Below are 13,985 nucleotides of genomic sequence, written 5' to 3'. Positions count from 1 at the left end.
CAGTCTTTGTTACAGCACAGGTGGGTGGGGAGCAGTGAGCTGGGCGTCAGCCACCCATATGCTCTGTGACCTCGGGAGGTCACCTCACATTTTTGAGCCTCCACTTTTGACGGCGAGGTTCAGATATGATGGTGTGGCTAGGTGGCACTAGAAAGGTAGCTGTCACTGTGGCGGCATGTCCTCAAGGCGCCTCTGCTGCCCCGGAAGGGGCGGAGGAGGAGGAGGAGACCTTCGGTGACCACGGCCTCACTGCACGGGTTGGACTGTCAGCATCGCCCCACCTGCGGCCCCGCAGCCAGATTTTTATTGCACGCGACACAGTTCTTACACAAGAATTTTGCAAATTCGGTGTCTTCAGACATCACGCCAAATCCTTCAGCAAAATCACTCTTCCGCATCTGCTCTGTTCCCGTGAGTCACTCGTCTGGGCACTTGGACTGCAGAGAAAACCCTCTCTGGGGGAGCTGTGCTGCCCTGGACGAGGGAGCTGGTGCTGCTTGACGTGCGCTCCCACCCACCCTGAGCAGGTTGTGTTTATTTCCTGTGTTGTTCCGAGTTTGGAGAAGTCCAGCACTGATGCGCCCTGCAGGGCCGGCTGCCCGCGGGACTCCGCAGCGCGGGGCCCGGGGTCGGGACACCCCCACACCGCGGGACTCTGCAGCGCGGGGCGGGACATGCCCACACCGCGGGGCGGGACATGCCCACACCGAGGGACTCCCCAGCGAGGGGCCGGCTGCCCGTCCCGCAGGCACTTGGGGCAGCTGCTCCCGAGAGGAGCGGCACCTGCCCCTGTTTGCCTCCAACCAAGGGACAGGCAGAGCCTCGCAGGTGACGTCCCTCATTGGCGCCGCGAGCCTGGCCCGGCTGTTTGCGCTGTGGGACTGCAGACAGGTCTTGAGTTTCGCTAGGCCTCCATCTCTCCATTTGTAAAAGGAAGGCAGCTAAGTTGCCCTTTGTGGCCCAGAAGGTCGTTCATTCATTCCACAGACAGCTGCCCCAGGTGCTAGGGGCGTAGCTGTGAGCGAATCCGATGCAGACCCCTGGCGTGGGGTCGCGAAGTCCTGGCGCTGCAGGCGGACTGCTCGTCCACTCAGGACGCGTGGCTGAGCCTCCTGTCCAGGCCCGTGCTGGGTGCGGGACGAGCGGGGGGCCATGGAGGGCTGGGCGCTGCTTTGGGAGGGAAGGGGTGACAACCCAAGGTCCTTATTGTACTATGAGGAGGTGTAGAGTAGGGTGCTGGGATGCTAGGGGGTCACAAAATGCAGGACTGCCCCGTCTGAGGGTCAGGGCAGGTCTCCCGAGAGGAGAAAGTTGAGCTGAGAGGAAAGGGGAGGAAGAGGGGAAGAGGGGTGCTCAGCCAGGGAAGAGCCTTTGAGGAGGTGCGAACTGGGAAAGGTGTGAGGTGGCTGAGCTGGGAAAGTGAGGGGCAGTGGGCTGGCAAGGAGCTGGGCTCTAGATGGGGACGGATCCCCAGAGCCTGGTAGGCCTCAGAGACGGGGGCCGGAAGAACAGGGCTTCTTGGACCCCTCAGAGTGAGTGCTCCTAGTGGCAGAATCGAGCCTGGGGGTGGCACTCCCAAATTGGGGGTCCTCTTCGGTCAGCCTGCTTCTCCCTCAACTTGCTCTCAGGTCCTCAATGTCTTCTGGGCCGCAGGGTCACCCCGTACATCTGGTCTACCTGATTACCTGCTCACCCACAATTTTGTTCTTTTTTTTTTATCCTCACCCGAGGATATTTTTTTCCAGTTTTTTGTTCAGATAGAGTGGGAGGGAGAGAGAGGAAGAGAGAGAGAGAGAAACATCGACATAAAAGGGACACAGCGAGTGGCTGCCACCTGCACAACTAACCAGGGCCGGGGACAAACTGCAACCGAGGTACATGCCCTTAGCGGGAACCGAACCCAGGTCTCTCTGGACCGCAGGCCGATGCTCTAACCGCTGAGCAAAACCAGCCAGGGCCACAATTTTGTTCTTTTAACCTTTTTTTTTTTCCTGAAGAGATGTTTATGGGATTGGGGCATCCAAGGCATTTGACAATGGGAAGGAGGCCTGTTATAACTGCATAGTCTTTTTCTCAGTGAGCTCGTAGCTGCTTTTTCTGCACATTTTCTTTGGAAGCCTTGCTGAGGGTTTGCCTGAGACCTTAACTTTGGCGACGAGGCCATGTAGGAGCTGGGGGGACTGATTAGGAACCATCACCAAGTACCAACACCAAGGGGACCCACAGACATGCCCCCCACTTTTGAATAAAGAGCCAGTGCCATGCTCTGACCACTCTGCACTTGAGCAGCATTGAAAACAACACTCTTGGTTACAAGTAGATCATATGTCATGTTGCCTCCCGCCTCGGGGCCTTTGCACATGCTGTGCCTGCCTTCGGAGCACTTTGCCCTTCACATTGTGTGTACCTCACCTGACTAGTGTCCCCTTACTCACCCTTCTTAGCTCAGCTTATATGTCACTTCTCCAGAAAACTCTTCACTGACCCCCTGGCGAGATTGAGTCCCCCTGTGCCCTCCCCCAGCTCCCTATTCTCTTCCTTTATGGCACCACGTTGGCTTGTTTTTACATATCTGTGAAGTGTTTCAGCCGGTGCCTGCCTCCCCACTAGACTCTGTTCTCCAAGAGCAGGCACCGTGTCTGAGCCTTCATTGTGTCTCCAGCACGGGGCACAATGCCTGGTACATCATGAGTGCTCCACAGACCTTTGTTAGAGGAACAAACTCTCGTGAATCACAACTGCTTACCCTTTTTGGATGTGTTGTTGCCTTGAGGGACCTCAGGTAAGCAGAAGCCACGCTCTCCTTCGATAGTTTTCTCGTGCCTTTGGTAAAGGTGGGCTGCTGAGGCAAGCTTGGCAGGACACGTGTTTTTTTTTGTTGTTGTTGTTGTTCAGATAGAGTGGGAGGGAGAGAGAGGAACAGAGAGAGAGAAACATCGACGTGAAAGGGACACATCGAGTGGCTGCCACCCGCACGACCAACCAGGGCCGGGGACAAACTGCAACCGAGGTACATGCCCTTAGCGGGAACCGAACCCGGGTCTCTCTGGACTGCAGGCCAACAGTCTAACCACTGAGCCAAACTGGCCAGGGCAGGACACATGTTTTAATCCAGGTTTGACAGTAGCGTTGGCCAAAAGGGAAACCAGTGGAATCTTTGGAGGTAGGGAGCTCAGTACCCTGAGAATAGGACGAGACATTTGGGCAAAGAGCTGGGAGTTTAACTCTGATGTGGTTGAGATGCTCGTCAAATGTCCACATGCTCCCTACGTAAGCTGGCTCCCCTTGTGATTACCCTGGAGCCATGTGCCTGGCTCTTCCCAAAGGAAGTGATGGGAGCCATTTCCACAGAGGCAGGGACAATGCCTGTGCATTTTCTCACCTCTCTTCCCTCACACTGACGGTCACAGGACACAGTTGCAAGATGAAGAAGGGTCTCTGATAGCGCCAGGCTTCTTGTGAATAGGAAGAATTGAGAAATAATTCTTTGTTACAGCAAGCCTTTAAGATGAATTTTATTAAGATTTCAGGATTTCTTCGTTATTGCAGCATATCATAGACTGTCATGCCTCATACTCTTTCACTATGTTAAAGCTTTTTCATGACTCAGTTTTTCTCAAAAGCAAAATAGTTATTTCCTTTTAAATTTATACCTGCTAACTAGATGGCTTCCCACTTTCTGGAATTCATATTAAGAATTCCAGGCATCTCGCCAGTGATTTGCAGACACCATGGCTCCCGCCAGCATTTGGTTGTACCGGTCTCTCGACTTGGTTTCCTTCTCCTTCTCCAGGGACAATGCTTCATGTTAAGTAAATGTCTTCCAGCCCCTGGCGACATTTCTGGCAGGTTATAAAAGAGGGGTTCTGCTTGGCGGATTCCTGGAGCATCTTGCCCACTTTTCAGTCTCCCTCTCCCAGGTGAGCGGGGGCAGAGAGCGCTCAGGCGCAGGTCCCCATCTCCCCCTGTTATGCGGCAGGCTCCAGCGGACAGACTCAGAGCCTGAGCCGATAACAACAAACAAAGCCCAACAGTCACTTCTAGAATAGAGGAGGCTCTTCTCTATGGTAGCTGCTGAGGGATAGCTCCTGGGTCCTGGCCCTTCATTCTCTTTGCTCCTTTAAGAGCCCCTGGGGGGTATCAGGGACCTGCTGAGGAGGAAGGGGCTTCTGCTGATCCTTTTAGAGCTAAAGGCAGCCTCTTGCTTGTCTCGGGGTCTGATTGGCTGGCTTTCCCTGGGCAGACCACTCCAATGTCCTCATCTGTAAAACCAGACTGGGGTGGGTGGTATCTGGCTCATCAGTTTTCCAATCACTGATCCTCAGGCATAATAAGGATGAATTATTAGGACACTGCCCCCCCCCCCTTTTTTTTTGCCAGAAAAGCCCTGCTTTTTTCCATTGATATATTATTTGATCTAGTAATCCATGCCTCGTTCTGGCTGTCCCGAGGGACTCCAAGGAATGAGGCGAGTGTTTTTGTGCCATCATGTAAGCAGGGAGTCAAACTTTTCCTTTTGGAGTTCTAGACCTAGGGGTTTGTTTTCAGTGTTTGCGTTTCAGGACAAAGAAGTCGTGCACAGGGAGGACCACTGCTCCCCAGCCTCAGTTTTGTTTGGAGGTGGGTAGCGCCGGACCAGAGGAGAGGGAGTCTGGGGTCAGCCTTCCTGCGTGAGAGGACCGGGCAGGGGCCAGTGAGCAGGGAGACCTGCGTCTTGCTGCCGAGGTGGGGGTGGCCAGTGCTTTTTGGAGGCCAGTGATATGGCCTTGAGAACTGCCAAGGGTGAGTCTCTGTGGTCAAGTATGCCGTGGTGAATGGAGTCACCAAAAAGGGCCTTTCTGGGTCTTGCTGAACCGCAGGGGTTGGGAGGTAGGAGAGGGTGGAGGAAGGTGGCCTCCTCTGTAAGGAGCAATAGTAGGTGAGGGAGGAAGGGCAGAGCCCCTCCCCAGTGACCGGAGGGGTGGGCTGGGGCGAGGGTGCTTCAGTGACTGGCTGTTATTGACACCGGACTCCTTGGCTACCATGATGAGTAGACGCGGTGCTGGGTCCAATGTGCTTTACCAGCATCAGGAAGCGAGTGGCGGAGGGAATCCTGCTCTGCTGTGGGCCTGCGGATGGCAGCTCCTTCGGGGAGGAGGTGATGAACATCTGCAAACCACTGCACTGCGTGCCCTCTGCAGTGCCTTCTGGAGCAGACGGTCTATGACACTGTCGTGTTAGTGGTGACTTAAGGGTGGTGAGTGTCTCAAACTGGGGACAATCCTTCTGCATCATCCCCCACCCCCGCCCAACTCTGTGCTGCCCCAGGGGCACACTGGAAACTGGAGTTTCAGCCGTGGTTGGCGAGTCAAAAAGGGTCCTCCTACCGACTTGGAGCCCAGGCCAGAGAGCACACGTGAGACTTTGGGAGTGGCCAAGCCTGATGCATGATGGGAGAACCTGGATCCCGCTACGCCTGAACCAGTAGTGACCTGCTGATAACTGGAAGCACTCAGCAAATTCACATGTTAGACCTGCTGGGTCAGCCAAACGATCCAGCTTGGTCACCATTACTCAAAGCACAGCGCCTGCAAATGAGATGAGCCATGGGCCCCACTCCGGGGCTCAGCTGGGGTTCACGTGAGGGACACAGTCACAAGAGTGGCTACCCAAATGCATAGATGAGCTGGGGGTTCATGTGCCTGGTTACATCACTAACTGTCCTCTGTGTGTCACTGGTCCGTGGGGGCCTTGACCAGTTGCAGGTTCCTTCTGTTCTATGAACTTGAGTCTGAGTCGATTTCTCACTTGCTTGTGCTCAGGGCCAGATTTACCTGGTGTGAATGAGGCAGAGGCCCCCGGCCCGGGGGTGGGGGGTCCCGGGAGTGTTCCATGTGCAGAGGGGAAGGTCTATGTAACCATTTCTGGTAAATTCCCTAAAGAGATCTCTTAGCCTTCAGTAATAACTTATTATTTCTTATCTTATTTGAAATAAATATGCTCGTTCATCCCTAATTTTATATTAGGTATTTTGTGTTCTCTTTCTTACAGTGGACACAAAAATTATATGTTTCAGGCATCATAATACCCGGATCAGTCCCTGCTGATGCTGATACACGTGTGACTCAGGATATGTTTGCAATAATCAGTGTGTAGACAGGAGGGTGTCCAGATTCCCCTAGACACACCCTGCCGGTGCTTCCGTTCAATCCAGTTCCCCCTGAGAGTGTCTTCCCAACCCTCACGGTGGCTCCAACGCCCGGGTCTGAGCCAGCCTCGCCTGAGCTCCACATCCGGGCGTAGCCAAGTGGGATTTCTCCCCACTTCTAACAGCCCTATGCATGCTCTCTGCACTCCATTTAATGAGTCCTCGTGCACAACCTTGTGCTACGTCTTCTGTTGTTTTGAATGGAAAGGCCAGCCCCAGACTGAGACTTTTTACATTGTTTGTCACACCTCCCGAATCAGAGAGTAAGCTCCTTGCGGACAGGGCTGCCTTCACCAGCGGAACCCGCTGTTTCCCACAGAGTGTGGCTCACACTAAACTTGTGGCACATTTTTGTTGCTTTATTTGAATAAGAAATCCTAGAATGTTTTCAAAGTTTTAAAAACGTACTATATTATTCATCTTAAAGAGACAGAATGGGTGCATATCTTCTCTGCTTTGTATAGTTGAAAAATTCAGCTGAGGTACAGCTCCTGGAGGAACCTGAATTAGACCATTGTTCGGAGGTAAGATAATTATAAACCATTTTACAGAGATGCTTCCATCGTATTTTTCTCTTTCAAGAAAGTAGAAATTTCTAGCAAGTTCCTTTCTAGCTGGTCCTGTTTATCGGAATGCCATCTCTTCTGGCTCTCCTAACCTGCTCTGCTCTGATTTAAAGTTTATTTGCATTTGTCCCACACCACTGGAGAGATCTTTCCAAAATACTGACCATGTCAGCCTCCTGCTTAAAATCTTCCAGTGAACTGAACAGAACCCAGCATCTCCCGTGACTTCTCATCCTGACCACGCTGGCCCTGCCCACACCCCGGCCCTTCCTGTCCTCCTCTGCTTGCTTGCACTCTGCTCTGGACACATGGTTCTTCTTACATTTCCTAGGATAAAACCGAGTGCATCCTGCCTCAGGGCCTTTGCACATGCAGCCCCTCTGCCTCTGTCCCTTATCCTTGGGGTCTCTGCTTAAACATCACCTTCTTCATCGGGCCTTGGCAACCACTCCTCATGAGGAGGCCGCTGTTCTCCAGACTCTATTACAGCACTGTATTTGTTTCTGGGCAGAGTTTTTCACAGTCTAAAATAATTGCAGTTACTGGTAGCTTCAGCTGTTTATAACCCGTCTTCTCCACCAGGGCTGAGAAGGCCAGAGGGAGCTGGTGAGTACCACGTGCTGCTTGTCTGGCTGGGAAAGTGCAGTTCGGGGACCCCCTCCCACTGCCCCTCACATCCCCATCTTTTCCTGAGCCCCCAGGTGTGAGCATTGCCACTCGGCCAGGCAGACAGGGTGGACTCGGTGGTTTTCCATTTCAAGTGGAGGTGGGGGTCACTCAGGGAGATGAGTCCCTATGAGATTTTGAAAGATGCCATTGCCTAAGGTGACAGGGAGCAGCCCACTTGAGGGTCTGGGGTCTCCCTTGGAGGGTCGATGGAGAAAAGAATGCGTTAGTGACTGGAGGCACAGAAACCAGCCTCTGAGGCTTTTTCCAGCTGCTCAGCCATGATGCTGTCCAAGAGCTGACCTTTAATGTGGGCGTGTGGGGCCAACCTGCTGGGCAGACCAGGAGAATCAAGCCAAGAGATACTGATGGCAAACCTACATCTGCCAGGGAGAGCGGCCAGGGGCCCAGCCTGGCAGGGAGGGAGCTGGGAAACGGAAATCCGCAATCAAATGTTTGAACGGGGTCCCGGGAGTACAGGGGCTTTCGTGGAGGCTGGAAACAGGGAGCCACGCAAAGTGTGAAGCCTGACGTCCCAAATGATGTCTCCTCATCTTGAGAAGTGTTTTCCCTCAATTCTTGGAACTGCCTTGTACCAGCTATGACAGGGACGGAAGGGCTACGCCTTTTATGTGAATGGAGAGGGACCCCAGGCAAGCCTTCCTGGGGGGACTTCCCTGAGCCCGGCTGCCTGGCGGGCCTGCGTGGGGTCTGCACGCGGCCTCCACGCTCCCCCCAGACCACTGAGGCCCAGTTTCTGGGGACAGAACTGGGAATGGGCTTCCAAAGGTCCTCGGGAGATTTGGCTATCTAAGTAGCCATGGAACTCACTGAGAGTATTGATTTGCTTTTCTGCCTGGGCTCAATGTTTACTTTTGTCCGTGGAGAGTGAGCGTGTGTGTGCGTGTGAGGTAACCTTTGTGGCCCCCTGCTCTGTCGGAGTTGTGGGAACGACAGAGTTGTGGTTTGGATGTGGGCTTTTGTACCAGAGCTCATCCATTGTCAGGTCGGTGAATAAGGCGTATTATTTGTTTCTGTGCTGCTGTCACGATGTGGAAATTTCTGGATCCCCCCCCAACCCCGCTCAGTACACGGTGGCTATTCAGAAGGCACGCCACCTGCTCTCCCATTCGCCACGTCCCGCTGAGTCAGGGAAGGATCTGAGGGCCGGTGTTCTCCCAGGTCAGCGGAAGCAGGAGACCAGCACTGAGCAGCAGAGAAAGAAGCCCCCCAGCCCTCCGGCCTCTTGGGGGGTGTAAGCAGACCGCCAGGTTGACTCACTTAGACTGGATTCTCTCTCCAGTGGGCCCCCGTGAACCTCCACCCTCAGAGCTGGGTGGAGTGCTCGGAATGGAGCTGTCTGTCTGTCTGACCTTCCCCGACTGTTCTGTCATGGCGAGTGGGCTGATTTCAGTCCCCGAACCTCCTGTCCGTAGATGAAATCTCGAGATCCGCTGTGTGGTGCACTCGGGGCCGGGTCACATGGAGCTACCCAGAGGGCCAGGCACGTGCTGTTCTCATTGCCTCCCAGCAAGGGAACTGAGAGAGAGCTACGCCCAGGCAGTCACGGCGGGTCCTTGGGCCTTCATGCAACCTCCGGGGACAGAGGAGGGAGCGGGCCACGCCATGCCAGGGGCACGCCCACCCAGCCAGCGCCTCCCCCTCCCGGGGAAGTGTTGGGTAAGGCAGTTCTCTTTCAAACGCAGAGGATTTCGAGGTGCATTTCCATGCGGTCAGGTGTGTGTGGGGGACCCCTACATGGACTTGATATTTCCTTGCACACAAATAAACAGATGAGAAAGCAGACAAAAGCGAAGAGAGGCCTGCCTTCCAGGCCTGGGGCCTGCTGCGTTTCAGGTCTCGAGTGAGCTCTGACCCAGGTGACTCGGGTCCCCAGCAGTCACTTCTAAGGCTCATGTGACACCCGGACTCCCAGGGCCGGTACGTGGTTCCAGGGCAAGCGGGAGCTTCATGCGATGCCAAGGCCTGGAGCCAGGGTGGCTTTGGGGTCAGCGGAACTGGTTCGGTTCTCCCCGCCGCTTACTGCCTTCGTGAGGTCTGGGACAAGTCGTGGTGTTGGCCAGGGTCCCATCAGGGAAACAGAAGCCACGCTTAGTCTTTCAACAGAGGGTATTTAATAACATGGGCCGTGGGAGGGCTGGGGAGTCAAACGGGTGGGGCACCCAGGCCCAGCTCAGCGGGACCCAGGTCTTACCAGAGTGTAGAAACCAGGGGAGACTGGTTGGAACTGGGACCCGGCGGAGGGAATGTCAGGGAGCTGGAATCATGGGGGAGGCAGAGCCATGGCTGGAGGTGAATTCAAAGCAGAGAGAGATGAGGAGCAACACCCCAGCCTCTCCCTTCCTCCCCCTCCACTCTTCCCTGGTGTGGTGCCCCCAGGGGCTGAGCTGCTGGAGGGCCAACGAGCCTGGGACACGAGTCTTCTATGACACAGAACAGGGCAGGTGTGTGGCTTGCACGGCCACTAATATCTGTGAATAAACTGTACCTAAGATGAACCACTCCCGCCACCCCTGGGCGGAGGCACATGTGGGCCAGGAGCTGACGGCCGGTCACCTGGGAGAGAGAGAGATGGCAACGCAGGTGCCTCCTGCGGCCACAGTCTCCGCCCGCTGTGATCCCCTCGGGGACACTGTGCACGGCCATCTCGCTGCTTTGTCTTTTTTCTTTTGGAAGCCACCTACCTCCTCTAAGAAGATTTTCCAGGCACAACCAGATCTGCCCGAGTGACTTCAGCAAAAGGGATTCGAGGGAGGGTGAGAAGCAGGCACCGAACGGCACGTGTGGGAAGCACGAGTCAGGCCAGCCTGTTCCCTGGCTCCCTGTGTCAGCGGGTGGGCAGGAAGCCTGGGCCTTCCTCACCTTCCTCCCCTCCAAGCACCGTCCACCGCCCCATCGCTGTCCCTTCAGATCTCTGTCGGGAAGAGCGGGTTTAACTGCAGGACGTTTAATGAAGGTTCTATTTATGCACGGACGGCGTTCAGGGAGCCCACGCAGAATGGTGACGCATCAGGGATGAGCAAAGCTGGGAGCTGTTACCACCCCCAGGCCATCAGGGCCAAGGGCCGGGAGAGCTGGAGCTTGGAAGAGGGGTCACCCCCCCGAGGCTGTCGTCACAGAGACGCGCAGCCGCTGCCCTGCCCGGCAGGACATGGAGGGAGCAGATAGTGCCCAGGCGTCTCTCCTGCTGCGCTCTGGCCTCCAGCTGCGGCCTTGCACTGGCTAAACCAGAAACTGGGGGCCCGGGTGCCAGTGTAGCAGGCTATGGAGGGCCGCCTTTGAGGTCAGAGCGGGACAGAGACGGTGGCAGTTTTGGGGACTACATGGAGAATAGTCAGCACAGTCTACCCTCTGTGTCACTTGGCATCTGTCCTTGTCCTTTCGCTGGTGAAGTAACTTGTGTCTCCAACACAGGGGGCTCCCCTCGTGCCATGAACCCCCCTCTCATCATAGGGGATGTTGCGTCCATCCCACTCCAGCCTGGAACCTAAGCTGCAGTGTTCGCCATGGCTCTTCATGGCAGCAGGAAACAAAGAGGAAGAGACAACATAATGCTTCTCTTCCTCCACCCCCGCTGGGTCCCCTCCCCGCCAGCACGGTGACTGTTGGGCTCCTGGTAGACCGTCCACACCCTCATATCCACAGGACCCGTGGCCTTAGCGGTCCCATCTTTATCGGTTGCCACAGTTTCCCACGGGCCCATGTTACTGGAGGCGGGAGCAGAGGTGCCACTGGGAAGCCCCCCGATTGCCGCGTCAGTCCTCTCTGCCCCCTGGTGTCGCGGTGGCAGTTTCCCCGCGGCGTTTGGGAAGGACCACCCCGTCCAGCTGTCCGTTTACAGCAGGAAGGGCCCAGTGGCTGGGGCGGGCTCCGCTCCCACCGTGTCTCTGCTAGGAGCCTTGCTCCACGTGCGTTTGTGGGGTTCCTCCACAAACTGATCTGGGGACAAGGACCAGGGTGCAGGTAGTTTATTTGGGAGGTGATCCCGGAAACATGAGTGTGGGGAAGTGAGAAAGGAGGGGAGAGAGCCAGAAGAGGGTGAGTGAATGAGCAGGTTACTGTGGGCAACTGCACTCGGTCCTGCTGGAGACCTGAGAAACCAGTGGAACATACTTTGGGATCATCCCACCAGAGACCAGGGAGGCTTCGACTCCCATCCCTCACTGGTAGAGGGTTTCACCTGGGGGTGGCTTTGCCGTGTCTTCTAGGCTGTCTGTGGTGGAGAAGCCCCATCGGCGAGAAGAAGAGAGGTGCAGCTCAGGAAGCTCACAGCAGGCTGGGACCTGCCCGCAGCACAGGGTGGGTGGGTGGGGGGCTCAGGTGGGCCGAGGGAGAGCAGAGGGTGGTGTCATCACTGAGCCCCAGGGAGGCAGAAAAAACCCTGAGAGTGGTTGTTGGGCATTAAGAGGAGTCCATCTCACCTTGGCCTCTTGGCTCCAAGGACCGGGTTCTCTGACTTAGGGGAGATAACACCATATCTTGGCCACTGTACCTCACCCTGTAGGAGAGCATCCCAACCTTACAGGGCATGGGTGTCCCCGCCAGCACCATGGAAAAGGAGATGCCCTGCTGAAGCTGTGGCCATAGAGGGGTGCACACGGCCAAAACCTTGGTGAGGGCGATGGAAAGAAATACTCTTTCCTCTCTCCTCCATTTCTTCCTTCTCTAGTCTGCTACTGGAGCCCCTCATCGGCTGACCTCAACTAGAAGCAGAGGGCAAGGTGGTCTGGAAACTGCGTCCGCAGGGGTCAGTCTGCAGACAGCACGAGGCAAGGAGAGCCAGAAGGATGGGGGAGGGGTGGCCATGGAAGTTAACCAGTCCCCGCTATGACTGATTGCCTGCTGAACGCACCGTCTTTGTGTCCCACCCCGTCCTCTTGGGACAACCTGCTGATGCATCTCCCTCTCTCCAAGCCACCTTTCCTAGTACCTGCGACACAGACTGATCCCATCACTCCCCGTCAGAGGACTCTCCCAGGCTCCGCTCTTTACCAAAGGTGGCCAGGAGCAAGGAATTTTAGGGGATAAAAAGCTGATTCAGAGACTTCACATCTTATTTCTAACAGGGAGGATAGGGATTAAGAAGCTAGAAATGAATAACTTCACCGAGAGAGAGGTATGGTTACTAATAGTTACTGAGCACTGACTGCCCCAAAAATACCAGGTAACTTCCATTAGATGAGCTCATGGCCTACAGGACACCTCGTGTCACCGCACACTAAACCAAACTTCACAGGTGTTGCAAGACCCGCCACTTGCACAAAGGTTATGACTCACTTTATTGTGATACTCACTCTATTATGGAGGTCTGGAACCGAACCCGCAACATCTCCAAGGTACGCCTGTACTTAACACCCCAGGGAAGAGTTTGCAGATGAGGACTAGAACTTAGAGAGGTTTTATAATTTCCTGGAGGTCCCACGTTCACGAGCCATGGGGCTGGGAGGTGCGCGGATGCCCACTTTCCCCGCTACGTGCTGCCTCTTGGCACGTCCGCCACCTTCTGCACCAGCGCAAAAGGTGCTGCCCGGGCTGGGTGCCTTTACCACAGAGCAAGCCCAGTGCCTCCCAGTCAGCTACTTAGCCAGCCGTCTCTCCTGCTGGGCGTACGATTCTCCAAATCAGGGCTGCCTCTGAATGACATGTTCGTATTCCTAGAGTCTAGGGGAGCATGTGTACGTACAGGAGCTGGAGGGAGGTTGGACCAGAGACAGGCACTGTGGAGTCTTCAGTGGAGGTGTGTATAATCATACCCATTTTTTCTTCCTTATGGTCAAATTTATCTTGGTGAATACATTTTGGTACTTTTACTGTAAAATATTTCAAGCATACAAATGTAAAGAATGATAATGAAGATCCGAGTACCTATGACCTGTCAGATCTGAACATTTGCCATATTGCGTCTCATGAACACACACACACACACACACACACACACACACACACACGCAGTGCAGATCAACCGAAAAAACTTATATATTCCTTTGGTTCTCATTTCTCCTCCCTCTTTAGAAGTACCATTAATGTGAATTTGGGTTTGTTATCTCCATGTGTATTTTTATATACTATTGCTATGTAGCCATAGACAGTATGTAATTTTTTTATGTTTTAAAATGTTATATAATGGTTTTCACAATGTATGTATTAATCCTTAACTTCTCTCTTTTGCTCAAAATTGTTGTTTCAGATTTATCCATGGTGCTATCATATAGCTCTAGTTCGTTCATTTTAACTTTTGTATAGTATTTCACTTCACTTTTATAGTTTTTTTTTTTAATAACAAAAGTAAAAGTAATACTTACTAAATTAAGTTTAGAAAATACAGCCCTGGCAGGTTTGGCTTAGCAGTTAGAACATCGGCCTGCGGACCAGAGTCCCGAGTTTGATTCCGGCCACGGACATGTACCTCGGTTGCAGATTGTCCCTGGTTGGGGTCATGTGGGTGGCAACCAATCGATGTGTCTCTCTCACTTTGATGTTTCTCTCGCTCTTCCTCTCTCTCTCTCCCTTGTGCTCTATCTGGAGATATATGTAAAAATATCCTC

Source organism: Molossus molossus, unplaced genomic scaffold (genome assembly GCF_014108415.1).
Source record: "Molossus molossus isolate mMolMol1 unplaced genomic scaffold, mMolMol1.p scaffold_m16_p_20, whole genome shotgun sequence".
Taxonomy (NCBI): Eukaryota; Metazoa; Chordata; class Mammalia; order Chiroptera; family Molossidae; genus Molossus; species Molossus molossus.
Note: the sequence above shows the minus strand (reverse complement) of the source record.